At 46.7% G+C, this 25599-nt stretch overlaps 1 protein-coding gene, 1 long non-coding RNA gene and 1 other non-coding gene across 3 annotated transcripts in view; 1 reads left to right on the plus strand and 2 right to left on the minus strand.

The window, feature by feature from the left end:
• Positions 1-25599, plus strand: part of LOC145504747 (NBPF family member NBPF20-like) — a 532650-nt gene that overhangs the window by 261964 nt on the left and 245087 nt on the right. The window lies entirely within an intron of this gene.
• LOC145504772 (uncharacterized) overlaps positions 1-25599 on the minus strand; it is a 35763-nt gene that overhangs the window by 4273 nt on the left and 5891 nt on the right. The window contains exon 3 of the long non-coding RNA XR_014052471.1: positions 3214-3438. This is a non-coding gene — a long non-coding RNA (uncharacterized LOC145504772). The remainder of the gene's footprint in view (positions 1-3213; positions 3439-25599) is intronic.
• Positions 9018-9182, minus strand: LOC145508183 (U1 spliceosomal RNA). The gene has a single exon (XR_014055435.1). It is a non-coding gene; the product is annotated as a U1 spliceosomal RNA (small nuclear RNA).

The following is a 25599-nucleotide window of genomic DNA, read 5'->3' on the forward strand; positions in this document are numbered from 1 at the left end:
AAGTATAAATATGTCCCCTCCTTCTTGAACCTCCTTCCCACCCCTCTCCCATCCACAGTCCACTATTAACATGATTGATTTTATTCATATAAATACTCTTGTTTCTCATGTGCCGTGCTGTGCTTAGTTACTCAGTTGTGTGCGACTCTTTGCAACCCCACGGACTGTAGCCCGCCAGGTTCCTGTGTCTATGGGGATTCTCCAGGCAAGAATACTGGAGTGGGTTGCCATGCTCTACTTCAGGGGATCTTTCCAACCCAGGGATCGAACCCAGGTGTCCACCATTTCAGGCAGATTCCACCAGGAAAGCCCAAGACTACTGGAGTGGGTATCCTGTCCTTTCTCCAGGGAATCCTACAAAACCAGGAATCGATCCGGGGTCTCCTGAATCGCAGGCAGATTCTTTACCAGCTGAGCTACCAGGGAAGCCCCTCTGTTTCTCCCTATTCAGTTTTGTATCTTAAACACCTCTCGCATCTTTTAATCTATGTTTACCATTTGTAGTAGATTGTATCTTCTGTGTTTCTTTCTCTGTTATTTTATTTTATTTGTGTATGCATATTTGTTTGTGTCTGTGTGTTTTGCTTGGGATTTGGAAGGCCTGGTAGCTAGTTAGTGCACTAAAATTTCTGACACGTTAGTCCTTTAGTATTTTGTCTCATTTCTAATATTTAAAACATTTTAAATGTTATCTATCAACATCAACTTTTTACTACCGTGAAGATCAAGGACATTGTTCTGCTTTTTCCTTCTGTCTTACCCTTTATATACTGTATTTTTCCTAGCTTTTTTTTTTTTTAATGTGCTAATTGGTAGGATAGAGGTAGGAGCTGGAGGAGGGGCCCACTGGGTCCTTTCGACCCCCTGGTGGCACAAGATGGCTGTCCCACTCTGGGAGTACTAGCAGCCTCCCTGCAGAAGTTTGAGGGTGTACCTAGGCTGCCCCCAGGGCAGGGCCCACGACACAGTGGCTTAAATCTACAATCACATATATTCAGTGATGACCAGATGTACAAAACCCATAGTTTCCTGTCAATTCTTGATGAGCAGAGTTTGTCTTTAAAGATTTCTCATGATGGACTGAGGATTCCTTAAGTTTGATATGTTTAATACTTGTTTTCTGTTGCTTTAATACAGCACAGACAGCTTGGCTAAATATAAAGAACTTGTCCACAATGAGTTCTATTGACTTTTTTAAAAAAATAATGTTTACTTTATAAGTTCTGCTGAGATGCAGAATGTAAATTGATTTTTCTTCACTGAGGGCAAAGGGTGGTCTGGAGCTTCAGGACCATTTTTCTTTTTCAAAAAAAGTCTCTCAGCTCTACTAGGATAGGTCTTAGAACTGACCGTTCCAGGTCTATTTCCCCTAGGTCTCTATGACTTTCTCTCTGATCCTTTCTCACTATCTTTTGTTCATTTCTATTCTGTTTGATGCTTTCATTTTTCATGCAGTGTCCCTGATATGTTTCGATAAATATGTTCTCTATGTACCTTGTCATTTAGCCTTTTTTTTTCAAAGGATTTTCTTTACCTTCAATTTTTTAAATCTCTGCCAGTTCCAATTTCTCATTTCTTCTTTCCTGCGCACTTGTATCTCACGTTCTGTGTTTCTTACATAAAATACTGAAGTTTTTTCCATGTGTATGTATCTTTGAATGCTTTGTTCAGATCAATTCAAAATATGGATGCCATTTTACATTTTCCAATGTGTTTTGATTGATTTTGAGGCAATCTTTTCATTTGCTGAAATTTTTGACTCTCATTTTACACTTTTTTCTTCTGTCACCTTGGAAGAAATGTCTGCTCTATAGTTTTCATTTTCACATGACTAGGTTACCTGAATGAGAAACAGTTGTTCCAGGTCAGAAGGGATTAGTGCTGTGAGTGGCTTAGCTGATTTCTTTGTTCTAGGTCTGTCTTGTGCAATTACTCTAGCAGAGTTAAGGCTTGGGGGAAAGGCATGGTGTGTCTCTTGATTTGGGGATTCTGTTTCTTCCAGTAGGACCTTTAATTTCTGCCAGTTGCACCATTCTTTTTTCATCACCACGAGTGTCCAAAGGATGCTCCCTTCAGCTTGGTCTCACACCTGATCCCAGTAATTGTGCCTCCTCAAGATTGTCACCCTCTGGTTCTCTGCACTGTTGAACCCCTTCCTATCAATTCCCCAGTCACCAGAGCTAGAGCCAACCAGGTCTCAGACATCCCCCTGAGTTTATCCACATGCTCTTTCTGTGAGTTATTTTACCTGAGCTCTGTCGGGAGTCCTCCTCCGTGCCGTGCTCTGCCCTATGTGCAGGGTGTTTGTTGATCCCTCCGCTGCTGTGTGCCTCCCAGACCCAGCTGAATACAAACCAAGTCCTGTCCACAGTGTTCTCTGGTCCCTGGTTGTTTGGCGCAGGGTTTTGAATGGTGTCCTTGACTCTCTCTGTTAGTCCCTAGCCCTTGGAATTGTATGTTGAGAGATTCAGCTGCTATTATTCTAGGTGGACCTGTGTTCTCCTATCATTCTTTTTCAAATCTCAAATTTGAATAGTACACAAAATAGACACAACAGAACCCTCCCATCTTTGTCAAGCATGGTCTACAATTACCAGCTTATACTGTCGTACTACAATCCATGCACTTACCTTTTCCTGTCTTTTTAAAAGGAAATCTCAGACATCATGTTTCATCTATAATTATGTCTGCGTGTTTCCCCTAAATGAGAACTCTTTTTGAAAGTATATCATCACGGCATTATAATCATAAATTAATTCAAAATCTTTAATATCATGAAAGACTATTCAAATGTTCCATTGTCTACCATGCAGCATTTTTTCAGCTTATTTGATCACATAGGTTTTTTTTTTTTTAATTTCTTTCTTTCTTTATGGCCGCCCTGGGTCTTCATAGCGTGGCGCAGGGTTTGTCTAGCTGTGGAGAGGGGGAGCCACTCTCTTGTTGTGGTTTGCCGGTTTCTTGGGCTTCAGGAGTTGCTGCCCATGTGCTCAGTTGTTGCGGCTTGTGGGCTTCGTTGCCCCACAGCATGTGGGATCTTCCTGGACCAGGGATCAAACCCGTGTCCTCCGCACTCCTAGGCAAATTCTTAACCAGGGAAGCCCCCCTCCTCCATTATTGTTTCTACGTTAGTATTCTTTTTTGGAGGCAAATAAAGTCCACAAAGTATAATCACTAAGATAAAGCATTTAAGTCTCTTACATGTATGCTTACCTTCAATTTCTTCTTTCCTTCCTCCCTTCCTTGCTCTCTCTCTCACTCACTCTCCATCTCTCTTGGTCTATTGCTGTCCTGATTTCCGCTTTAACTCATTCATTTGTTGAAGAAACGGACTTGGTTTTTCTGTAGCATTCCCACAGTCTAAATTGTATACTAGGTACTTTAATAAATGTTTCTCTCCTTCATTCTTCCTTTTTGGTGGTAGAATATAGAGCAGTGCTGTAATGTAACAAAGATGCAAGTCACACACGTAGTTTAAAATTTTCTAGCAACCACATTGACAACTAAAAAGTATAAGAACACAATAATGGAAAAATAATCTCCTACATAGCTGAGAATGCTATATATACTTTAAAGGAAATATGGGGCTTCCCAAGAACTCGCCTACCAATGCCGGAGACACAAGAAACGCAGATTCAATCCCTGGGTCACGAAGATCCTCTGGAATAGAAAATGGCAACCCACTCCAGTATTCTAGCCTGGGACATCCCATGGACAGAGGAGCCTGGCGAGATATGATCCATGGGCCCAAAACAGTTGGATAAGACTGAGCGACTGAGCGCACACACAAAGGAAATACAATTCTACCAATGTTTTCAAGTTGTGTTTAATAGAAAAATATTGTGCATGTCTCCAACTTTTAAGGTTACACTCACATGAATTATAAATTAAAATCCAGGTCCTCCGTCCTACTCCTTTGTAACTATTTGACAGCCATATGTCTAGTGGTCCCTAGTTTGGACCTGTAGATGCAGAGACTGATGAGATTCACACTTGCAGTCCTAGCAAGACTTCTTCAGAAGTGGTGTGCACTCTCTGAGGAGGAGGCCCATCAAGTTCTGTGTGTTTCTTCAAATAGTATTACCAGTCCTTTCAGTTCAAGACTTCTCAATCCATTAACTGATTATGTGGCACTAAGTGGTGATATTGCATCATCATGTAGTATTTAACTGGAATACTTGCATGAAAAGAAACTTCTCCTAAAGACCAAATACTATGTAGTTACTTAGTGGTAGCTTCTGTAAAGAAAACTGCAGCTTAATGAGCATTTCCCCAAGAATCCTCTGTGGTCACCGATTCCTTTATTTCTTTTTTACCCCTGTGTGCTAATATGAATTCAAACTTGCAAACACCGTGAAGTAGTTCAATTCATTGCAATATAGCTCTTACCAATACTCCAATTATCTCTCTTTTGGCAGTGAACGTGACTTTAAGCTGGCTCCTCAATTCTTTTGAAAAGTTTCTAATAGTATTTGAGACCTTTCTTGATAACAGTATGAAGAGGTGCTTCTCTTTTATCCTGAAGATTTTCTGCTCCTCACCTGGACTCAGTCATTTTTCTAAGAATCTCTGGTTTCTGTTTGTGCAAAATGTTATTCCCAAATCCAATTGTAACCTTAAGATGCTTACTGGATTTGGTTGATTTCTAGGCGTTTGCAGTGGACAGAGCTAGGAAATACATACTCATCTTTGTATGAATGTACATACTCAAATTCAGAACGTCAGGCTTTACTGAATGTTTATCTTTCATCTGACTCTTTTCCATACACCAGTGTTTTTGTGTTTAAGGGCACTGGGAGTAAAGGAAATACAAGATTTCATACCATCTCCTTTGCTTATCCCCACATCATTTGGAATAAGAAAAATTTATAAAAAAAAAAAAAAGAATAAATACCAACAATGCCAATAATAACACAATTAAGGAAAGAGTTTGTTTTTGAAATTTTGTAACTGTTCCAGGGTACGTATAAATTATTGTTTTATAGTTCTCATCCATATGGTTGTTCCACAAAAGTTACATCGTGTTTCCAATGTCTAGAAGTGACATTTAAAACATCAATTTTATAATGATAGAAAGTGAATGCTGTTTCCAACTCAAATCTAACTAAATAGTCTGTATTCACTATTCTAGCCCTATAAGGTCTGCAAATGTCTCAAAGGCCTGGGTGGAACTGGGTGAGCGACCCCTGATCTCAGACGCTGGAATACACTGCCCAGACTCTTCTTCCTGGCTGAGTTTGGGATGAAAGGCCAAGATTTCCTGGAGTCAAGGTTCAAGTCTTAGCCTAACAGCGGTTTTTCCTGTCCAAAGGAGACTTAAGAGCGAGAAGTTCTGGAACAGGATCAATCAAAACTGCGAATAATAGGGTACCTGAATAAAATATAGTACTTCCCATTCAGGTCTGGAACCCCGCCCAGAAAGCTGTCACCCTGGCTGGTCAATGACATCACAGCCCCCGGACCATTATTCACAGGGCCAAGACGTGCGGTCCGAAGCCCCCTCGTGGGGCAGGACTCAGTGGGCGCAGCTTCTGCCTTTTACCCTAAGACCCAGGGTGACCCGACAGGGGGTGGCAGTGGTTCGGTCGCCGCGCCCTCTGTTGGCGGGGCCGGGCCTCCGAGGACCATTGAGCGGCAGAGCCGCAGGGTCCTGCGGGGACGCCAGGGGCTGGTCCCCCGCCCCGCCCCCTCCATTGTCCACAGGTCTGCGCCTCTCAGAGCAGCAGGTCTCAGATCTCGACTGCTGAGGGGGAGGTGGCAGATCACGGGGGCCCAGGGCCTCCTTCGCGGGACCTAGGCGTTCTGGTCCCGAGAGCAGAACGAGTTGGGAGAGGGCGGGGGCCGGGCCTCCGAGGACCATTGAGCGGCAGAGCCGCAGGGTCCTGCGGGGACGCCAGGGGCTGGTCCCCCGCCCCGCCCCCTCCATTGTCCACAGGTCTGCGCCTCTCAGAGCAGCAGGTCTCAGATCTCGACTGCTGAGGGGGAGGTGGCAGATCACGGGGGCCCAGGGCCTCCTTCGCGGGACCTAGGCGTCCTGGTCCCGAGAGCAGAACGAGTTGGGCGCTGGGGCGGAAGAGTAGGTCCACTCAGCGCGCATCTGAAGCGCGAGTTCGCTTTCAGGGGGAGACTGAGTTCCGGCTGCGCCAGTAAAAGACTCTGCGTGCGGCCTAAAGAGAAAGGTCCCAGCGAGACTCGAACTCGGATCGCTGGAGTCAGAGTCCAAAGTGCTGACCACTACACCGTGGAAACACGACCTTCTCGCTCTCCCGCCGCTGAGCCGTGTGGCTCTCAGCCGCGCGGTCCCAGGACCTCCTCCCTCCCGGCGCTCTCGTCACTCCGCCGCCTGCCGCTTCCTCCACGACGCCAGGGGGCGCCTGACTCGCCGGCCGGCGGCCGTCTCTACAGCTTTGGACATGGTGGAATGGGAGGAGACCCATTCCGGGTGAGCGACGGGGAGGGGCTTTTAGGCCTCCCCCAAATGCATCTGCTCTGCCGGCATTTCTAGAGTTTTCTGCCCTGAGGTAAAATTCCCGCCAGGAAATAAGAAAGTCCCTTCCCTCTTTGCAAGTGTCCTCTTCCCGCTGCCCTGAGAACTCTGCACGTCCTCAGAAGAGCCTTTGAGGCTTCGTGGGATGTCCCATGCCTGGTACCCCAGGTCCAAGGGTAGACTCGCGGGCCACCACCGGCTTTGTGAGGAGACATGACCTTTGCTCTGGTCGGAACCAGACCAGAAGCCAGGGATCCGCCTTCCCAAACCGTTGCACCATGCCGGTGGAGGAACTGCGAGCCCAAATGAGTTAGGCACAAAGAACGGTTTACAGCAGTAACAGGACTGTTCAAATGTGCCAAATTCTGTAAGCGTTGAGCGGTGCAAAGTATGGGTCTGTTTTGTTGTTCAGCCGCTCTGTCGTGTCCGACTCATTTCGACCCCACGGACTGCAGAACGCCAGGCTTCCCCGCCCTTCACCACCTCCCAGACCTTACTCAAACTTATGTCCACTGAATTGGTAATGCCATCCAACCCTCTCATCCTCTGTTGTCCTCTTCTCCTCTTGCCTTCAACCTTTCCCAGCACCAGGGTCTTTTCTAGTGAGTTGGCCCTTCGCACCAGGTAGCCAAATTATTGGAGATTCAGCTTCAGCATCAGTCCTTCTAATGAATATTCAGGACTGATTTCCTTTAGGATTGACTGGTTTGATCTTGCAGTCCAAGAGTCTCCTCCAACACTCCAGTTCAAAAGCATGAATTCTTTGCGCTCAGCCTTCTTTGCACCAGCCTTCCCTGGTGGCTCAGAGGGTAAAGCATCTGCCTGCAATGCAGGAGACCTGGGTTTGATCCCCAAGTCGGGAAGATCCCCTGGAGAAGGAAATGGCAACCCATTCCAGTACTCTTGCTTCAGAGGAGCCTGGTAGGCTACAGCCTGTGGAATGGCAGAGTCGCACAGGAGTGAGCAACTTCATTTCTTCTTCTTTATGATTCAACTCACATCCATCCATGACCACTGGAAAAACTATAGCTTCGACTAGAGGGACGTTTCTTGGCAAATTAATGTCTCTGCTTTCTAATACACTGTCTAGGTTTGCAGTAGCTTTTCTTCCAAGGAGCTAGCGTCTTTTAATTTCATGGCTGCAGTCACCCTCTGCAGTGACTTTGGAGCCTAAGTAAAGAAGTCTGTCACTGTTTCCCTCGTTTCCTCCACCTGTCACCAACTGATTTGAAAAGACCCTGATGCAGGGAAAGATTGAGGGCAGGAGGAGCAGGGGACGACAGAGGATGAGATGCTTGGATGGCATCACCGAATCTATGGACATGGGTTTGGGTGGACTCTGGGAGTTGGTGGTGGACAGGGCGGCTTGGCGTTCACGGGGTCGCAAAGAGTTGGACACCACTGAGCGAATGAACTGAACTGAACTGATGGGACCAGATATCGTGATTTTTGTCTTTTGCATGTTGAGGTTTAAGCCAACTGTTTTCACTCTCGCTTTTTCTGCTTTCTGCCATAAGGATGATGTCATCCGCATACCCAGTCTTGTACTTTATATGATGTACTCTGCACGTAAATAGGCTGACAAGATACAACCTTTGAGGTACCTCCTGGACTCATTGGAAAGGACCCTGATGCTTGGAAGGAAGGTTATGACCAACCTAGATAGCATATTGAAAAGCAGAGACATTACTCTTCCAACAAAGGTCCGTCTAGTCAAGGCTATGGTTTTTCCAGTGGTCACGTATGGATGTGAGAGTTGGACGGTGAAGAAAGCTGAGCGCCGCAGAATTGATGCTTGTGAACTGTGGTGTTGGAGAAGACTCTTGAGAGTCCCTTGGACTGCAAGAAGATCCGCCCAGTCCATCCTAAAGATCAGTCCTGGGTGTTCATTGGAAGGACTGATGTTGAAGCCGAAAATCCAATACTTTGGTCACCTCGTGCGACGAGTTGACTCATTGGAAAAGAGCCTAACGCTGGGAAGGATTGGGCGCAGGAGAAGAAGGGGACGAGAGAGAATGAGATGGTTGGATGGCATCAGCGACTCGGTGGACACGGGTTTGGGTAAACTCCGGGAGCTGGTGAGGGAAGGGAGGCCTGGCGTGCTGCAATTCATGAGGTCCCAAAGAGTCGGACACGACTGAGTGACTGAACTGAACTGATGCTGGGAAACATTGAAGGTGGAAAGAAGAGAACGACGGAAGCTGGGATGGTTCGAGACCCTCAGACACACAAGAACTAAATTAAGCTGGAATCGAGACCATCAGACACAGAAGAACTAAATTAAGCTGGAGGGAAGAGTGCCTGCACTGCTCAGCTGAACACTGCCACCTCGCGGACTGTAGCCTACAAGGCTCTCCCTTCCGTTCTTGAGCTTTCCCAAAGTACGGCATTGGAGCGAAATGCCATTTTTTATTCTAGAAAAATTTTTCCGAGGGTCTTCTGTATTACCGAGAGATGGTTTACTATCGCCTGAGCCCCGAAAAAAACACGCTCAAGTAGAAATCACTTCTATCGTTAAGACCGCAGTTACCAAGAGAAGGCGCGCACGCAGTCCCCCACTACCACAAATTACGCAGTCGCCTTTCCCCCCATTCGGGGAAATCGCAGAGGTCAACACACCCGCCGTAGAATGGGTGACTCTCGCTCTGGGAGAACCACCTTCGCGATCGTGCTATCTTCTCTGCCAGCTAAGTACGGAAAGTCTTGGCCGGCCGCCCGTACAGCCTCACACCCGTACACTTTCGCACACGCTCACTTTGCTATTGCCGCCATCTCTTCCGCCACCCTCCGCACCCCATCGTTTCTCGCGCCTCTCAGGCACTCCTAACAACTCTTCTAATAAAATTCAAGAGTATCTCGGAAAAACTTCCCACAACCGGCAAAATGGCAGGCCGGGAACTGTACCGCTTCCGCTGCAAATTTACATAAGCCCACCCCATTCAGGACCTGTAAGGCGGTTCCTCTCCTCCAACCCACGCCCTGTCCCAGGCCCCTCATCTCCCCTCCCACCCCTGCTGAGAGGACCAATGGGCAAGCCGGCTGCTGAAGGAGAAGGGACGTCATGATTCCCCACAGCTTAGGGAGCCCAGAAATCAGTGGAAACAGACCCTTTCTTCTTTAGTTGAGATGGAGGGGAATTTAGCCAGCCTCTTTGTATTCTTAACCTTTGTTCTGGGTGACACGCTGAGAATAGTAATTCTGTGGCCCTCTGTTATGCTGATCCAATTTTGTTTTAAGAAATAATAAGTTGTAAAACAATGGATGTAAATATATATTTGTAGGAACAAAATAAAGCGTGAGTATGTGTTATGTGTGTAGGCATATAGAGTCAGGGTGCTAACTTTCAAAAATGCACAGCGTGAGAGTTGTGAGTTCAAGTATTATTGGGGGCAAAATGAGGAGCTCAGGAGGCAGCATCTCAGATAGCTCTGAGAACTTGCTCCACAAAGGCAGGGGCGAAGGTCAGTGTATGTGTGATCTTGGTGAAGGGAGAGGACATGCATTCAAGTGCAGATGTTTTGCAGAAGGTTACTGCTAGTCGTGAGGATCGCATGTCACCGTGAAGGATTTTTGTGCTTTTCTAGGTACTAGGAGATATTTGGGTCATAAAATCGGCTCCTGAAAATACATCACTATCTGAAGACTTGTTCTGCCAGTTTTTCCCACAGCACAGAGTGGGCTCCTTTCGGCTCTCCACCCTGAACTCCTTTCAGGGGGTGTTGAAAATCAACAGCTGCAGCATTAAACCTTGTAAAGGTAGATGGCAAGTGGCAGTTTGTAGCTGCCAAGAGTTAGATCTCAAAGTTCTACTTGGTGCATTTTCTGTGCACCTTCTGACTTCATCCTCATGGTCTCCCAGGGGCCATGTTTTTCCTTTTCTCACCATACAGAATACAAAAGTGGAAGATTCTGAAAAAGAAGCTGATGACCCAAATAAGGGATAGAAAGATGACGTGTTTGCTTAAAGAATGAGGTTTGTTTGTTTTCTCTTACTGGGTAAGAGTGGGTTAGACCTGAGGGCAGGGAGTGGGAAGGCTGGAGAAGGCAACCAGCTTGCCTTTCAGACCAGAGACCAAGGAGTGGAGGAACTTGATCCTTGAAGTGCATTTGGCTTCAGGGGGAAGGGGACTAGCCTGGAGGGAGAATCTTGAACTCGGCACCCAGGTCACTTGCAGGAAGAACTGGCCTTTCTTTGAACAGCTGACACGACTCGTCCTGCACACTGACTTTAAGTATTCTTTACCCACCGCTGTCCACTGTAGGAGTTTCCTATTGCTACTTAATATGTTCCTACACACTTAGCGGCTTAAAACAACACACATTCATTATTTTCTGACTCTGGAGATCAGAAATCCAAGATGCATCTCCCTGGGCAGAAATCAAAGTGACAGTTGGGTTGTGGTGATTCTTCCTGGAGAATCTTTCTTTGCCTTGTCCAGCCTCTAGAAGATGCCTACATTCTACTCTCCTAGGCCCCTTTGATCTTCAAAGCTAGTTACAGCTGATCACGTTCTTCTCACAACACATTATTCTGACACCAAGTCTCCTTCTTTTGTCTATATGAACCTTTGTGTTTCCATGGAGCCCCCATCTCAAGATGCTTAATTTAATCACACCAACAAAGTCTCTTTTGCCATGTCAAGTAACATAATCACAAACTCCAGGGGCCCAGTTGTGGACATCTTTGGGGAAGCATTAGTCTACCACCACAGCCAGGCTCCAGAGTGAACACATTTCTGCAAGCATATCAGTCAGTGGTGGCTGCTCCATTCTGAAAGTGATCCAGGTGAAAGCAAGTCAGTCCACTGTTTCTGAGGGTCAGCAGTCAACAGCTGGGCCCTGTACTGAGGCATGTGAGTCAGAGAGAGAGAAGGAACATGTCTGTGGGGAGAGGAATCTGAGGACCCAGTGCCTGGGCAGTTCCCAGGGATCAGAGCTGAGAGCTGCAAATGCCTTCATGGGGGGAGGAGGCTGGGGAGGGTGTTAGGAGCTGAGTATATGTGTTTCCCTCCCCTCACCCCCCACACATTCATATCTTGGACACTAATCCCCAGTGAAGCTGTATCTAGGGAAGGAACTTTGAAGGATGTAATGAAATTTAAATGAGATCATAGCTTTGGGGCCCTGATCTGATAGGATGTATCCTTAAATGAAGTGATAGCAGAGAGCTTGGGCCCCTGCCCTACCCCAGCTCAAGCAACAAGGAAAGACCTTGTGAGGACCCAGCCAGGCCAGGACTATCTGCAAGCCAGGAAGGGAGCTTGCACCAGAAACTGAATTGCTGAGAAGTTCCAACCATGATCTTGGACTTCTCAGAACTGTGAGAAAACAGATTTCGGGTCAAGCCACCCAATCCATAGCATTTTTTCTTGAAGCCCAAGCTGACTAATATAGGAGGTCAATTAGTCATTGACCTAAGCAGCTTCTCCTACCTAGCCCTTTTTGGGATCTGCCCCAGTCTTGTTGATTCCCAGTAATTAGCACTCACCACCTGCTTTGCCTTTTAAAGCCTTATCCATGAGTTTCAAACAAGCAGTCATCACCCGGTTTGAGATTTCATAGCATATTTGGACATGACTGAGCACCTAAGCACAGCACGCAGCACAGCATAATTTGCTACATGCAGCAATGGCCTGCAACAAGGATCTTGGAGTTTCTTTTGAATGAGTTTGACATCTTCAAAAATAACAACCCAGAATGGCCTGGGACAGCTGGTCATTCTGCGGGGTGACCCAATACCCCATGTGGCCTGCATTTCCTCTTCTACCGGATGATTTCTATGCTCTGGACTCTCCACAACCGTAGACAAGGGTTTGGGTGCTGATGAAGAATCTGTGCCTAATTCTGCAGAGGCTCGGGGAAAAAGGAAAGAACTCCCAGAATCTGGGGGTGGGAGGGGGCGGGGGCTGAGAGGCTGCTCTTCTGTGAATAAAGAAGATTGGAGGATGTGAGAGCAGCTGGGGTGTGTGCGTGTGTGTGTGTGTGTGTGTGTGTGTGTGTGTGTGTGTGTGTGTGTGGATGCCCACTGTGTGTGTCCAGGATAAACTCAAGGGAAGTTCAAGAGAGGGCAGCTGCCATTCTGGGACCAGAGACTAGAGCACCTTGGCATTCAAGCTCTGCTCATCCTCCTCCTTATTCTGCCTCTGTTTTCCCTTCTCCTCCCTGTCCTCACTAGCACCTCACCAGTGTTTTATTGTTCTCACTCCTCCTCCCTCTTGCTGCTCCTCTTGGATCACTCCCACTACCATATCCCCCTCCCACTCCCACACAAAGCAGGCCAGCAAAGGAGAGGGCTGAGCAGTCTGAGAGGAAGATGAGGGAATCTTTTCCACCAGGCCGAGAAGCACAAATACATTTCTTTCTGGTTAGATTCTTGTCTGGAGGGGACGGAGTAAGATGGCTCCACCTCCCCAGGCAACTAAGGCAGCACAGGCCTTAGGTCAACCCCAGGGATAGGTGACCAAAAGTCAGGAGCTCTGGACGTGGATGGAGCACGTCTGGTTCTCAAGATCCCAGACAACTTAAAATGTTGGTGCCACCTTCTTTATAAGGCAAGTTCCACGGAAGGACCACATTTACCATCCTGGCTTTGTTTATGTAAGGGTGCATAGGTGCGTGTTCCTGTCTGACTCTTTTCTACCCCATGGACTGTAGCCCGCCAGGCTCGTTTGTCCATAGGACTCTCCAGGCAAGAATATGGGATTGGTTTGTTATTTCTTCCTCCAGGGGATCTTCCCAACCCAGGTATTGAACCTGTGCCTCCTACCCTGCATTGGCAGAAACCTGAGAATGTTCATAGTCCTCGTGTTCCTCCCTTTCCTGGATCTTTACCACTGAGCCACCAGGGAAGCCCTGGTAGTTTAGTAGTTCTGCCTTCTCCCTTTTCTATGGGTTTGTTATCTTCCCAAGCAGTGACCTTTCCTCTCACATCTCTTGCTTGAGGAGGCTAATTTAGAAATATCTCTTTGGTGTCTTTTTCCTTTTCCATAAACATTCTTTCATTCTGGACTTAATCCTTTTGAACCATATTCTGAATCTTCTATGATTATTCAGTAAGTATTTGTAAATAAAAATTGTTAATGTTGATCTGTTGACTCAACCAATCAACACTTAGGTTGGATCCAAACCCCACTCCATCCGCACAGGAAATGAGGCTCAGCAGTGGGTGCCCTGTGGACAGTCTTGGGGAAACTGAAGGAAATTTTGCTGGCACCTCCAGACAAAATTGTAAGGTCAAGTCATTCAAAATGACCGTTCTCTTGCTATCTATTCATTCTCCTTCACCAGCCATTCCTTCACCCACATGACTATCCAATCCCCTTAATTATCAGTTCAATTCAGTCCAGTTGCTCAGGTATGCGTGACTCTTTGTGACCTCATTGACTATAGCACGCCAGGCCTCCCTGCCATCACCAACTCCTGGAGTTTACTCAAACTCATGTCCATTGAGATGGTGATGCCATCCAACCATCTCATCCTCCAAAATCCCCTGCTCCTCCCACCTTCAATCTTTCAAACATCAGGATTTTTTCAAATGAGCTAGTTCTTCAAATCAGGCGGCCAAAGTATTGAAGTTTCGGCTTCAGCATCACTCCTTCCAATGAATATTCAGGACTGACGTACGTTAGGATGGACTGGTTGGAACTCCTTGCAGTCCAAGGGACACTCAAGAGTCCTCTCCAAAAGCACAGTTCAAAACCATAAATTCCTTACCACTCATCTCTCTTTATAGTCCAAGTCTCACATGCATACATGACTACTGGAAAAACCATAGCTTTGACTAGATGGACCTTTGTGGGCAAAGTAATGTCTCTGTTTTATACTATGCGGCCTAGGTTGGTCATAACTTTTCTTCCAAGGAGCAAGTGTCTTTTAATTTCATGGCTGCAGTCACCATCTGCAGTGATTTGGAGCCCTAAAACTAAAGTCTGTCACTCTTTCCATGGTTTTCCCATCTATTTGCCATGAAGCGATGGGACCAGATGCCATGACCTTAGTTTTCTGAAGAGTGAGTTTTAAGCCACCTTTTCCACTCTCCTCTTTCACTTTCATCAAAAGGCTCTTTAGTTCTTCTTTGCTTTCTGCCATAAGGGTGGTGTCATCTGCATATCTGAGGTTATTGACATTTCTCCTGGCAATCTTAATTCCAGCTTGTGATTCATCCAGCCCAGCATTTCTCATGATGTACTCTGCAAATAAGTTAAATAAGCAGGGTGACAATATACAGGCTTGCCATACTGCTTTCCCGATTTGTAGCCCCTTAATTATACGGCTTAGTCAGTAACCAACTATGCGGTTGCCCCGACCCCAGCCTCTGGTTTCCCTGGTGACTGGTGAGCCAATCAGACATCGATGGTCCCTATACGTTGTAGTCTCCCCTCAATTCCGCCCTCGGCCCCAGCAGTGAAGATCGCTGCCTTGTTCTGTCAGCTGTTTGCTGAATACTGGGGCATGTCACTCTAGGACCCTTTGTTTAGGAATTATAAGATTCTCTATCCACTGAATGGTTGTTGTCTCTGTCACTGTCTATGGGCTGTGTTTCTTTGGTGTTGCACCTGGGCAATTACAGGCTTGCAGGCCTGCATAGTAGGCCTCACTCTACAAGTAGGAAGGAGGTGAGTGAGGAGATATGGAGCCAGCATTTCAGCATGGGAGGGACACAGGGAGCTTCAGCAAGTTCTGGAGAAACCTGAGAAGGTATGTCGGCCTCATGTTCTCCCTTTCCTGGGTGGAAACTAGCTGTGACTTGTGGTCAGGTAGGACAAGCACTGAATGGTGTCCAACTTGATAGCTAATGACTGAATATCTGCAAGTGGGTTGCACAGAAGTGGTGGATTTCCTAAAGCTTCTCCTCCCTGAAGCCTAGGAGTCTGAGGGTCCTTGGTTGGGGATTGTCAGGCAATAGCCCTTTCTAGAGTGAGAAAAGCTATGGGAGTTCTGGTTGGTGGGCTGAGTAGCTCTGTTCTCTCCACCTTCTCTCTTGGCTTCTCTAGTTGGTGATTGGTGTGGCCAGGGAGGAAAGGGATCTAGGAGTGCCCTCCTACCCCTGGAAATATGACTGGGCTGAGGCTGAAGCCTCTGGTTTTCTTCCCTAAGGACTCCGTTCTCATTGCAGAGCTGAGTTGTGGATTTCAGGCCTGGACTGTAGACGTTAGAGGCGAAGCCTGACCCGGGATGTGCAAGCAGGTAAGTGACCCATTTGGGCAACAGAGGCTCTCTGTTGGCTCATTCTCTGTCTCCAAAGACACTGTCCCAAACCAGCAGAAAACCCTGAGGACTCACCTCCTGGCCATAAAGCTTGGTAAGCCAAATACCTGGCTTTCCTGTGGCTCCTCCGCCTGGGTTCTTTGCATATGTTTCTCGTGCCCTGGGTGAGCTGTTCAGGAGGCTTTATTCCTAAATCGCAGCAGCTGCTGCTGCGGTGTTGGGAAGATAAGGGCATGTGAACGTTCTGGCCTCCAAATGTTAGCAGCCTGGGAGAGAGTGTGGGCAGGAAGGCCACCTCGGTGAGTGGTTGGGGGTGGCCCTGCAGACCTGGCTCCACCACGTGCCAATCACAGGACCAGGACACAGAAGTCAGTTCAGTTCAGTCGCTCAGTCGTGTCCGACTCTCTGCGACCCCATGAATTGCAGCACGCCAGGCCTCTCTGTCCATCACCAGCTCCCGGAGTCTACCCAAACCCATGTCCATCGAGTCGGTGATGCCATCCAACCATCTCATCCTCTGTCGTCCTCTTCTCCTCCTGCCCCCAATCCTACCCAGCATTAGGGTCTTCTCCAATGAGTCAACTCTTCGCATGAGGTGGCCAAAGTATTGGAGTTCCAGCTTCAACATCAGTCCTTCCAATGAACACCCAGGACTGATCTCCTTTAGGATGGATTGATTGGATCTCCTTGCAGTCCAAGGGACTCTCAAGAGTCTTCTCCAACACCACAGTTCAAAAGCATCAATTCTGCGGCGCTCAGCTTTCTTCACCGTCCAACTCTCACATCCATACTTGACCACTGGAAAAACCATAGCCTTGACGAGAGGGACCTTTGTTGGCAAAGTAATGTCTCTGCTTTTAAATACGCTATCTAGGTTGGCCACAACCTTCCTTCCAAGGAGTAAGCGTCTTTTAATTTCATGGCTGCGATCACCATCAGCAGTGATTTTGGAGCCCCCCAAAATAAAGTCTGACACTGTTTCCACTGTTTCCCCATCTATTTCCCATGAAGTGATGGGACCAGATGCCATGATCTTAGCTTTCTGAACGTTGAGCTTGAAGCCAACGTTTTCATTCTCCTCTTTCACTTTCATCAAGAGGCTCTTTGGTTCTTCTTCGCTTTCTTCCATAAGGGTGGTGTCATCTGCATATCTGAGGTTATTGATATTCCTCCCAGCAATCTTGATTCCAGCTTGTGTTTCTTCCAGCCCAGCGTTTCTCATGACGTACTCTGCACAGAAGTTAAATAAGCAGGGTGACAATATGCAGCCTTGACGTACTCCATTTCCTATTTGGAACCAGTCTGTGGTGCCATGTTCATTTCTAACTGTTGCTTCCTGACCTGCATACAGGTTTCTCAAGAGACAGATCAGATGGTCTGGTATTCCCATCTCTTTCAGAGTTTTCCACAGTTTCTTGTGATCCACACAGTCAAAGGCTTTGGCATAGTCAAGAAAGCAGAAATAGATGTTCTTCTGGAACTCTCTTGCTTTTTCGATGATCCAGCGGATGTTGGCAATTTGATGTCTGGTTCCTCTGCCTTTTCTAAAACCAGCTTGAACATCTGGAAGTTCACGGTTCATGTATTGCTGAAGCCTGGCTTGGAGAATTTTGAGCATTACTTTACTAGCATGTGAGATGAGTGCAATTGTGCGGTAGTTTGAGCATTCTTTGGCACTGCCTTTCTTTGGGATTGGAACGAAAACTGACCTTTTCCAGTCCTGTGGCCACTGCTGAGTTTTCCAAATTTGCTGGCATATCCAGTGCAGCACTTTCACAGCATCATCTTTCAGGATTTGAAACAGCTCAACTGGAATTCCATCACCTCCACTAGCTTTGTTCGTAGTGATGCTTTGTAAGGCCCACTTGACTTCACATTCCAGGATGTCTGGCTCTAGGTGAGTGATCACACCATCGTGATTATCTGGGTCGTGAAGATCTTTTTTGTACAGTTCTTCTGTGTATTCTTGCCACCTCTTCTTAAGATCTTCTGCTTCTCTTAGGTCCATACCATTTCTGTCCTTTATCGAGCCCATCTTTGCATGAAATGTTCCTTTGGTATCTCTAATTTTCTCGAAGAGATCTCTAGCCTTTCCCAATCTGTTGTTTTCCTCTATTTCTTTGCACTGGTTGCTGAGGAAGGCTTTCTTCTCTCTCCTTGCTATTCTTTGGAACTCTGAATTCAGATGGGAATATCTTTCCTTTTCTCCTTTGCTTTTCGCTTCTCTTCTCTTCCCAGCTATCTGTAAGGCCTCCTCAGACAGCCCTTTTGCTTTTTTGCATGTCTTTTCCATGGGGATGGTCTTGATCCCTGTCTCCTGTACAATGTCACGAACCTCTGTCCATAGTTCATCAGGCATTCTGTCTATCAGATCTAGTCCCTTAAATCTATTTGTCGCTTCTAGTGTATACTCATAAGGGATTTGATCTAGGTCATACCTGAATGGACTAGTGGTTTTCCCTACTTGCTTCAATTTAAGTCTGAAGCGAGGCGGCTGCGTCGGACGGCTCTGCGCAGAAGCGAGGCGCTGCGTCGGACGGCTCGGCGCGGAAGCGAGGCGCTGCGTCGGACGGCTGGGCGCGGAAGCGGGGCGGCTGCGACGGACGGCTGGGCGCGGAAGCGGGGAGGCAGCGACGGACGGCTCGGCGCGGAAGCGTGGCCGAGAGGAGCTAGGCCGGGCCGAGGGCCGGGAGCCGGGGCGGCGGCCGACGGGGGCGGGGCCGGGGGCCGGGGGCTGCGGCCGACAGGGGCTAGGCCGGGCCGGGCCGGGGGCCGGGGGCGGCGGCCGACGAGGGCTAGGCCGCGCCGGGGCCTGGGGGCGGCGGCCGACAGGCGCTAGGCCGGGCCGGGGGCCGGGGGCGGCGGCCGACAGGGGCTAGGCCGGGCCGGGGGCCGGGGGCGGCGCCCGACTGGGGCTAGGCCGGGCCGGGGGCCGGGGGCGGCGGTCGACTGGGGCTAGGCCGGGCCGGGGGCTGCGGCGAGAGGAGTTAACCCAGGCCCAAGGGGCAGGGGCTGCGAGGGCACAGGAGGGCCGAGAGGAGTTACTCCACATTCCAGGTCAGGAGGGGCCGTTGTGAGTAGATACCCCTTGTCCAAGGCTGCTGATTACAGAGTTGCAAAAAAAACACCCCTAAGAAAAGAAAAAAAGATGCAGAAAAGAGCAGTGGGGAGAGGGTGCTAATGACTGGCCACATCAACTGCCTGATTTTGCCTTGCATGCGTGCTAAGTCGCTTCAGTCGTATCCGACTGTTTGCGACCTGATGGACTCTAGCCTGGCAGCCGCCTCTGTCCATGGGATTCTCCAGGTAAGAATACTGGAGTGGGTTGCTGTTTCCTCCTCGAGGGATCTTCCTGACCCAGGAACTGAACCCGAGTCTCCTGCTGCTCCTGCATTGCAGGTGGATTCTATACCACTGAGCCATCAGGGAAGTCCTACATACATATTTTTAACAATGACTGTGATGTTTTTAATAGTCATAGCTTCCTCAGTCCAGATGTGAGAGTCAAGATGGAACACAGTGTATAAATATGGACTATTGAACAGATAAACATTTTTTTCTGAGAAATGTCCTTCAACTATCATTGTTTTAAGAGTGGAAATGTGTATGTTTAACAAATGTCCCCTGCATTTCAACCATGGGTTCCTGGTGTTTTTAGATACAAAAGCTTGTGGCCAGGGTTTGCCCGGTGGGTGTATAGCAGCAACGGGTGTGGGAATTTAGGGATAATCTCCACCTATTTAGGCCTCGGTTTCCTCATCAGTAAGATAAGGTTATTCAAATTTTCCAAATTGCATTCCTGCTAAGTTTTTTTTCTGAGTGCATGAGAGACTGAGCTTCATGTGAAATGTGTGTTGGAACATGCAGCCAAGACCTGAACTTGGTCCCTTCTCTGTGTGTCCCCTGCAGGAGCCTCAACTGAGCCACACACTGAAAACACAGAACTCAGAGAGGAGGTGGAAGAAAGGAAGTCAACGGTTTGGGAGGATGAGAAAACCCAAAGAAAAACAAGGTAATGGTGGAGGAGCTGGTTGCCAAGGGAGGTGAGGATAAGGACAGGTTGAGCTCAGAAAATTCAAGAGGAAGTGAGGAATGCACAGTATCATCCAAGTCCTCACGGAGCAGCCTGAGCTGAGCAGGAAGGACCGGGAGAGTAACAGTCCACAGTGAACTTATGCACCTGCTGAGGAGATCCACACAATGGCTCAGTGTTAGTTTATACTGCTGCGAGCACCATGGTAGGGGGACAATGGGATCTTGAGGCTTTGCCCTCGATCCCCAGCCTCAGCCTTGGAAGTGGCCACACAGCAGATGTCCTCCAAGTAAGTGTGCAGTAATGTGGATAAATGATGTTTGGAGAAGAATTAGAGATATGTATTCATACCAGGGGCCAGATTAATGGGACCCTCGTTTCTGAAGTAGAGATAGTAACAATATTCTTCTGCATTTACACTTTGGAGGCTTTACACATAACATCTCTTAACTACATATTGCTTAATTTGCCTTATGCTATGTTACCAACTTGGAGTTCAGATATCAGTAATATATCCATGAGGAATTTAAACAGCGAGAGGACGAATACAAGTGCATCGTGGCAATTACACGTGGTGGCTCTCCTCAGGTGGGATATCATGGCCACCAGAGGATGGGAGGATATGCCAAGGACATCTCTTCCTAATGGCAGTGTGAACCTGCTAGGGGAATCCCTGAGGACAGCCATGTCTTCATCAGAGTCAGCTCAGGTGAGTGTCAGGCAGTGTCAGGCAGTGTCAGGCAGGCTCCTCTCTAAGGAAGGGGATTGCTGCTTCCTGGGAGAAAGAGCATCCCTGACCAGACGGTTGTCTAGGAGCGTAGTTGAGCTAAGTGGAGTCTTGTAACCATGTTTCTGCAATTAGTGAACGGATGTTGCCGAGAGCCTCCTCAGTGCTTGACTCAATGCCAGGAGTCATGCACGCAGAGATGAATGAAATATTATCCCCAATTTCATGGAGTTCTCCATCTAGTAAAAACAAAATCATGAGAGGTATAGTGGTGGTAGGTTCATTGGAGGAGATGGTCAGTGCTGGCTACCATGACATCAAGGGTGATCTGTCCCCCCCCCTTTTTTTTCCCAACAGATATATGTCTCTTCTGGCCCCCAAATCCTGCTTCTCACCCAGATGTGAGCCTCTCAGGGTACAGCTTGCACTTGGGCTCCATGTTGGCTCAAAGCAGTCAACTCTGCCACCGTCTCCAGAGAAAACTGCTTATATCAGTAGCTACTGTTTCTTGGCCAGCTGAAGAGAGAAGGAGGCAAGTTTGATTTGTCTTATAGGTTGATGGCTGTCATAATGATTCGTGATTAATGGTTTCCTCTCGTATGAGTTACATACTTTCCTGACATCACGATTCTTCATGTCAAAAATAATTTATATATTTATCTTATTCTCACAATTGTAGAACTTGGTGTTCTAGCTGTAAATTTGGAGCAAATAACTAAAGTATAAAAGGGGGAAAGCAAATTCCTAGTTTACATTGAGATAATAGGATGCCCTTTTCATACTTTCCACGGGGTTCTCCTTTGAACCATGGTGCTGGAAGAGCCTCTTGAGAGTCAAGGAGATCAAAGCCGTCAATCCTAAAGGAAATCAACCCTGAATATTCATTGGGAGGAGTGATGCTGAAGCTCCAATAATTTGGCCACCTGATTCAAAGAGCTGAATCATTGGAAAAGACCTTGATGCTGGGGAAGATTGAGGGTAGAAGGAGAAGAGGGTAACAAAGGATGAGATGGTTGGAAAGCACCACCAACTCTATGGACACGAGTTCAAGCAAACTCCAGAAGATAGTGAAGGACAGGGAAGCCTGGCACACTGCACTCTATGGGGTACAAAGAGTCTGACACAATTTAGTGACTGAATAACAACAGTTAAGACACTATAGCACTCGTGTAAGTAGACAAAACACAAATATATGAATGTGAAAGTATAGAGAAGAGCTGCTACCTGGGTGTGGCTCTAGCACTTACAGCAAGGGGGTCTTGGCCCATTCGAGACCCTCTCTGTGCCTCAGTTTCTTCATGTGCAAAGCAGCAGAGAGTTATGTTTTTGGCACCAGTCAATTTTGAACACTGGAAGTACCATAAATGAAATAATCATCCCCTAGAATCATGAGGGAGGTCAGTGAAATCAGTGGGTAAAACTAAGTGCACACCTGAGTACCTTTAACAAATAGATTCCAGATCCCAGCTCAACTCACTGAAGCACAGTTGCTACAGGTGAGGACTGTGCACTTGTTTGGGTACTAACTCTCCCAGGTGATTCTTCCAGTGATCAGCTTGGGGACAGAACACACTGAAGTGTATACCTTTTACCCCAAACACAGAAGTAGGACAGAGCAGAAGAGCGAGGGTGTTTCCAATCCAGTGACTAAAGCAGAGAACTCTTGGAAGACTCTAGAATTGAAGGACTAGGCCCACCTGACCCCATTTTACTCTTGTCCCGTTTACAGCAGAGACACAAGTCCTTGGGGACACATGCCTGTGGCACATGAGTATCCACCTTGAGGAAAGTGAGAGGCCTAGTTTTATTTTATTTTAAGTAAATTTATTTATTTTAGTTGGGGGCTAATTACTTTACAATATTGTAGTGTTTTTTGCCATACATTGACATGAATCAGCCATGGGTTTACATGTGTTCCCCATCCTGAAGCCCCCTCCCACCTCCCTCCCCATCCCATCCCTCTGGGTCATCGCATTGCCCCAGCCCTGAGCGTTTGTCTCATGCATCGAACCTGGAATGGTGTTCTGTGTCACATATGATAATATACGTGTTTCAGTGCTATTCTCTCAGAACGTCCCACCCTCACCTTCTCCCTCCGAGTCCATAAGACTGTTCTATGCATCTGTGTCTCTTATTCTGTCTTGCATACAGGGTTATCGTTACCATCTTTCAAATTCCATATATATGCATTAGTATACTGTATTGGTGTTTTTCTTTCTGGCTTACTTCACTCTGTATACTGGGCTCCAGTTCCATCCATCTCAATAGAACTGATTCAAATGTATTCTTTTTAATGGCTGAGTAATATTCCATTGTGTATATGTACCACGGCTTCCTTATCCATTCGTCTGCTGATGGACATCTAGGTTGCTTCCATGTCCTGGCTATTGTAAACAGTGCTGCGATGAACACTGGGGTACACGCGACTCGTTCCATTCTGGTTTCCTCGGTGTGTATGCCCAGCAGTGGGATTGCTGGGTCATATGGCAGTTCTATTCCCAGTTTTTTAAGGAATCTCCACACTGTTCTCCATAGTGGCTGTACTAGTTTGCATTCCCACCAACTGTGTAAGAGGGTTCCCTTTTCTCCACACCCTCTCCAGCATTGATTGCTTGTAGACTTTTGGATAGCCATTCTGACTGGTGTGAAATGGTACCTCATTGTGGTTTTGATTTGCATTTCTCTGAAAATGAGTGATGTTGAGCATCTTTTCATGTGTTTGTTAGCCATCTGTATGTCTTCTTTGGAGAAATGTCTGTTGGGTTCTTTGGCCCATTTTTTGATTGGGTCGTATATTTTTCTGGAACTGAGCTGCAGGAGTTGCTTGTATATTTTTGAGATTCATTGTTTGTCTGTTGCTTCGTTTGCTGTTATTTTCTCCCATTCTGAAGGCTGTCTTTTCACCCTTTTTATAGTTTCCCTGGTGGTGCAAAAGCTTTTAATTTTCATTAGGTCCCATTTGTTTATTTTTGCTTTTATTTCCAATATTCTGGGAGGTGGGTCGTGGAGGATCCTGCTGTGATTTACGTCGGAGAGTGTTTTGCCTATGTTTTCCTCTAGGAGTTTTATAGTTTCTGGTCTTACGTTTAGATCTGTAATCCGTTTTGAGTTTATTTTTGTGTATGGTGTTAGAAAGTGTTCTAGTTTCATTCTTTTACAAGTGGTTGACCAGTTTTCCCAGCACCACTTGTTAAAGAGATTATCTTTTCTCCATTGTATATTCTTGCCTCCTTTGTCGACGATAAGGTGTCCATAGGTGCATGGATGTATCTCTGGGCTTTCTATTTTGTTCCACTGATCTATATTTCTATCTTTGTGCCAGTACCATACTGTCTTGATGACTGTGGCTTTGTAGTAGAGCCTGAAGTCAGGCATGTTGATTCCTCCAGTTCCATTCTTCTTTCTCAAGATTGCTTTGGCTATTCGAGGTTTCTTATATTTCCATACCAATTGTGAAATGATTTGTTCTAGTTCTGTGGAAAATACCGTTGGTAGCTTGATAAGGATTGCATTGAATCTATAGATTGCTTTGGGTCGTATACTCATTGTCACTCTATTAATTCTTCCAATCCGTGAACATGGTATATTTCTCCATCTGTTTGTGTCCTCTTTGATTTCTTTCATCAGTGTTTTATAGTGTTCTATATATAAGTCTTTTGTTTCTTTAGGTAGATATATTCCTAAGTATTTTATTCTTTTTGTTGCCATGGTGAATGGTATTGTTTCCTTCATTTCTCTTTCTGTTTTCTCATTATCGGTGTATAGGAATGCAAGGGATTTCTGTGTGTTAATTTTATATCCTGCAACTTTACTATATTCATTGATTGCTGCTGCTGCTGCTGCTGCTAAGTCGCTTCAGTCGTGGCCGACTCTGTGCGACCCCATAGACGGAAGCCCACCAGGCTCCCCCGTCCCTGGGATTCTCCAGGCAAGAACACTGGAGTGGGTTGCCATTTCCTTCTCCGATGCATGAAAGTGAAAAGGGAAAGTGAAGTCGCTCAGTCGTGTCCGACTCTCAGCGACCCCATGGACTGCAGCCTACCAGGCTCCTCTGTCCGTGGGATTCTCCAGGCAAGAGTACTGGAGTGGGGTGCCATTGCCTTCTCCGATTCATTGATTAGCTCTAGTAATTTTCTGGTAGAATCTTTCGGGTTTTCTATGTATAGAGGATCATGTCATCTGCAAACAGTGAGAGTTTTACTTCTTCTTTTCCTATCTGGATTCCTTTTATTTCTTTTTCAGCTCTGATTGCTGTGGCCAAAACTTCCAAAACTATGTTGAATAGTAGTGGTGAAAGTGGGTACCCTTGCCTTGTTCCTGACTTGAGGGGAAATGCTTTCAATTTTTCACCATTGAGGATAATGTTTGCTGTGGGTTTGTCATATATAGCTTTTATTATGTTGAGGTGTGTTCCTTGTATTCCTGCTTTCTGGAGGGTTTTTATCATAAATGGATGTTGGATTTTGTCAAAGGCGTTTTCTGCATCTATTGAGATAATCGTATGATTTTTATCTTTCAATTTGTTAATGTGGTGTATTGCATTGATTGATTTGCGGGTATTAAAGAAACCTTGCATTCCTGGGATAAAGCCCACTTGGTCATGATGTATGATCTTTTTAATATGATGTTGGATTCTGTTTGCTAGAATTTTATTAAGGATTTTTGCCTCTATGTTCATCGGTGATATTGGCCTGCAGTTTTCCTTTTTTGTGGCATCTTTGTCTGGTTTTGGAATTAGGGTGATGGTGGGGCCTAATTTTAAATTCAGTCTGGTTTTGAGTGAAAGCTAAATTCACCCTTGTTTGCTCATTGATGGGACCAATCTACTCCAGGCTGCCACTTCCTAAAAAATAAATCCTATTGCTATAAATGCAAACTTCAACGAAGATGTTTGTTAGAAGAAATTGATAAATACTCTAGACACCTAACAAGAAACCAGAAAGTTAGCAAGAGCATTCACTTTCAGGAGAGTTCGGGCCAATAGAGCAGTCACTGAGAGAAAAGATTCTTGAGTTGAAGGGAAGTGATCCCTTTGTGTCCTGGGATATGCTGCTAACTCAGTGGGGTGGGAAAGCAGCTGCCCACTCTTAACAGACGGGATTCTCAGGTGGGGCTAGTGGTAAAGAACCTGCCTGCTAATGTAGG

This window comes from Giraffa tippelskirchi, chromosome 5, assembly GCF_054371585.1.
Source record: "Giraffa tippelskirchi isolate mGirTip1 chromosome 5, T2T-mGirTip1v1.2.pri, whole genome shotgun sequence".
NCBI lineage: Eukaryota > Metazoa > Chordata > Mammalia > Artiodactyla > Giraffidae > Giraffa > Giraffa tippelskirchi.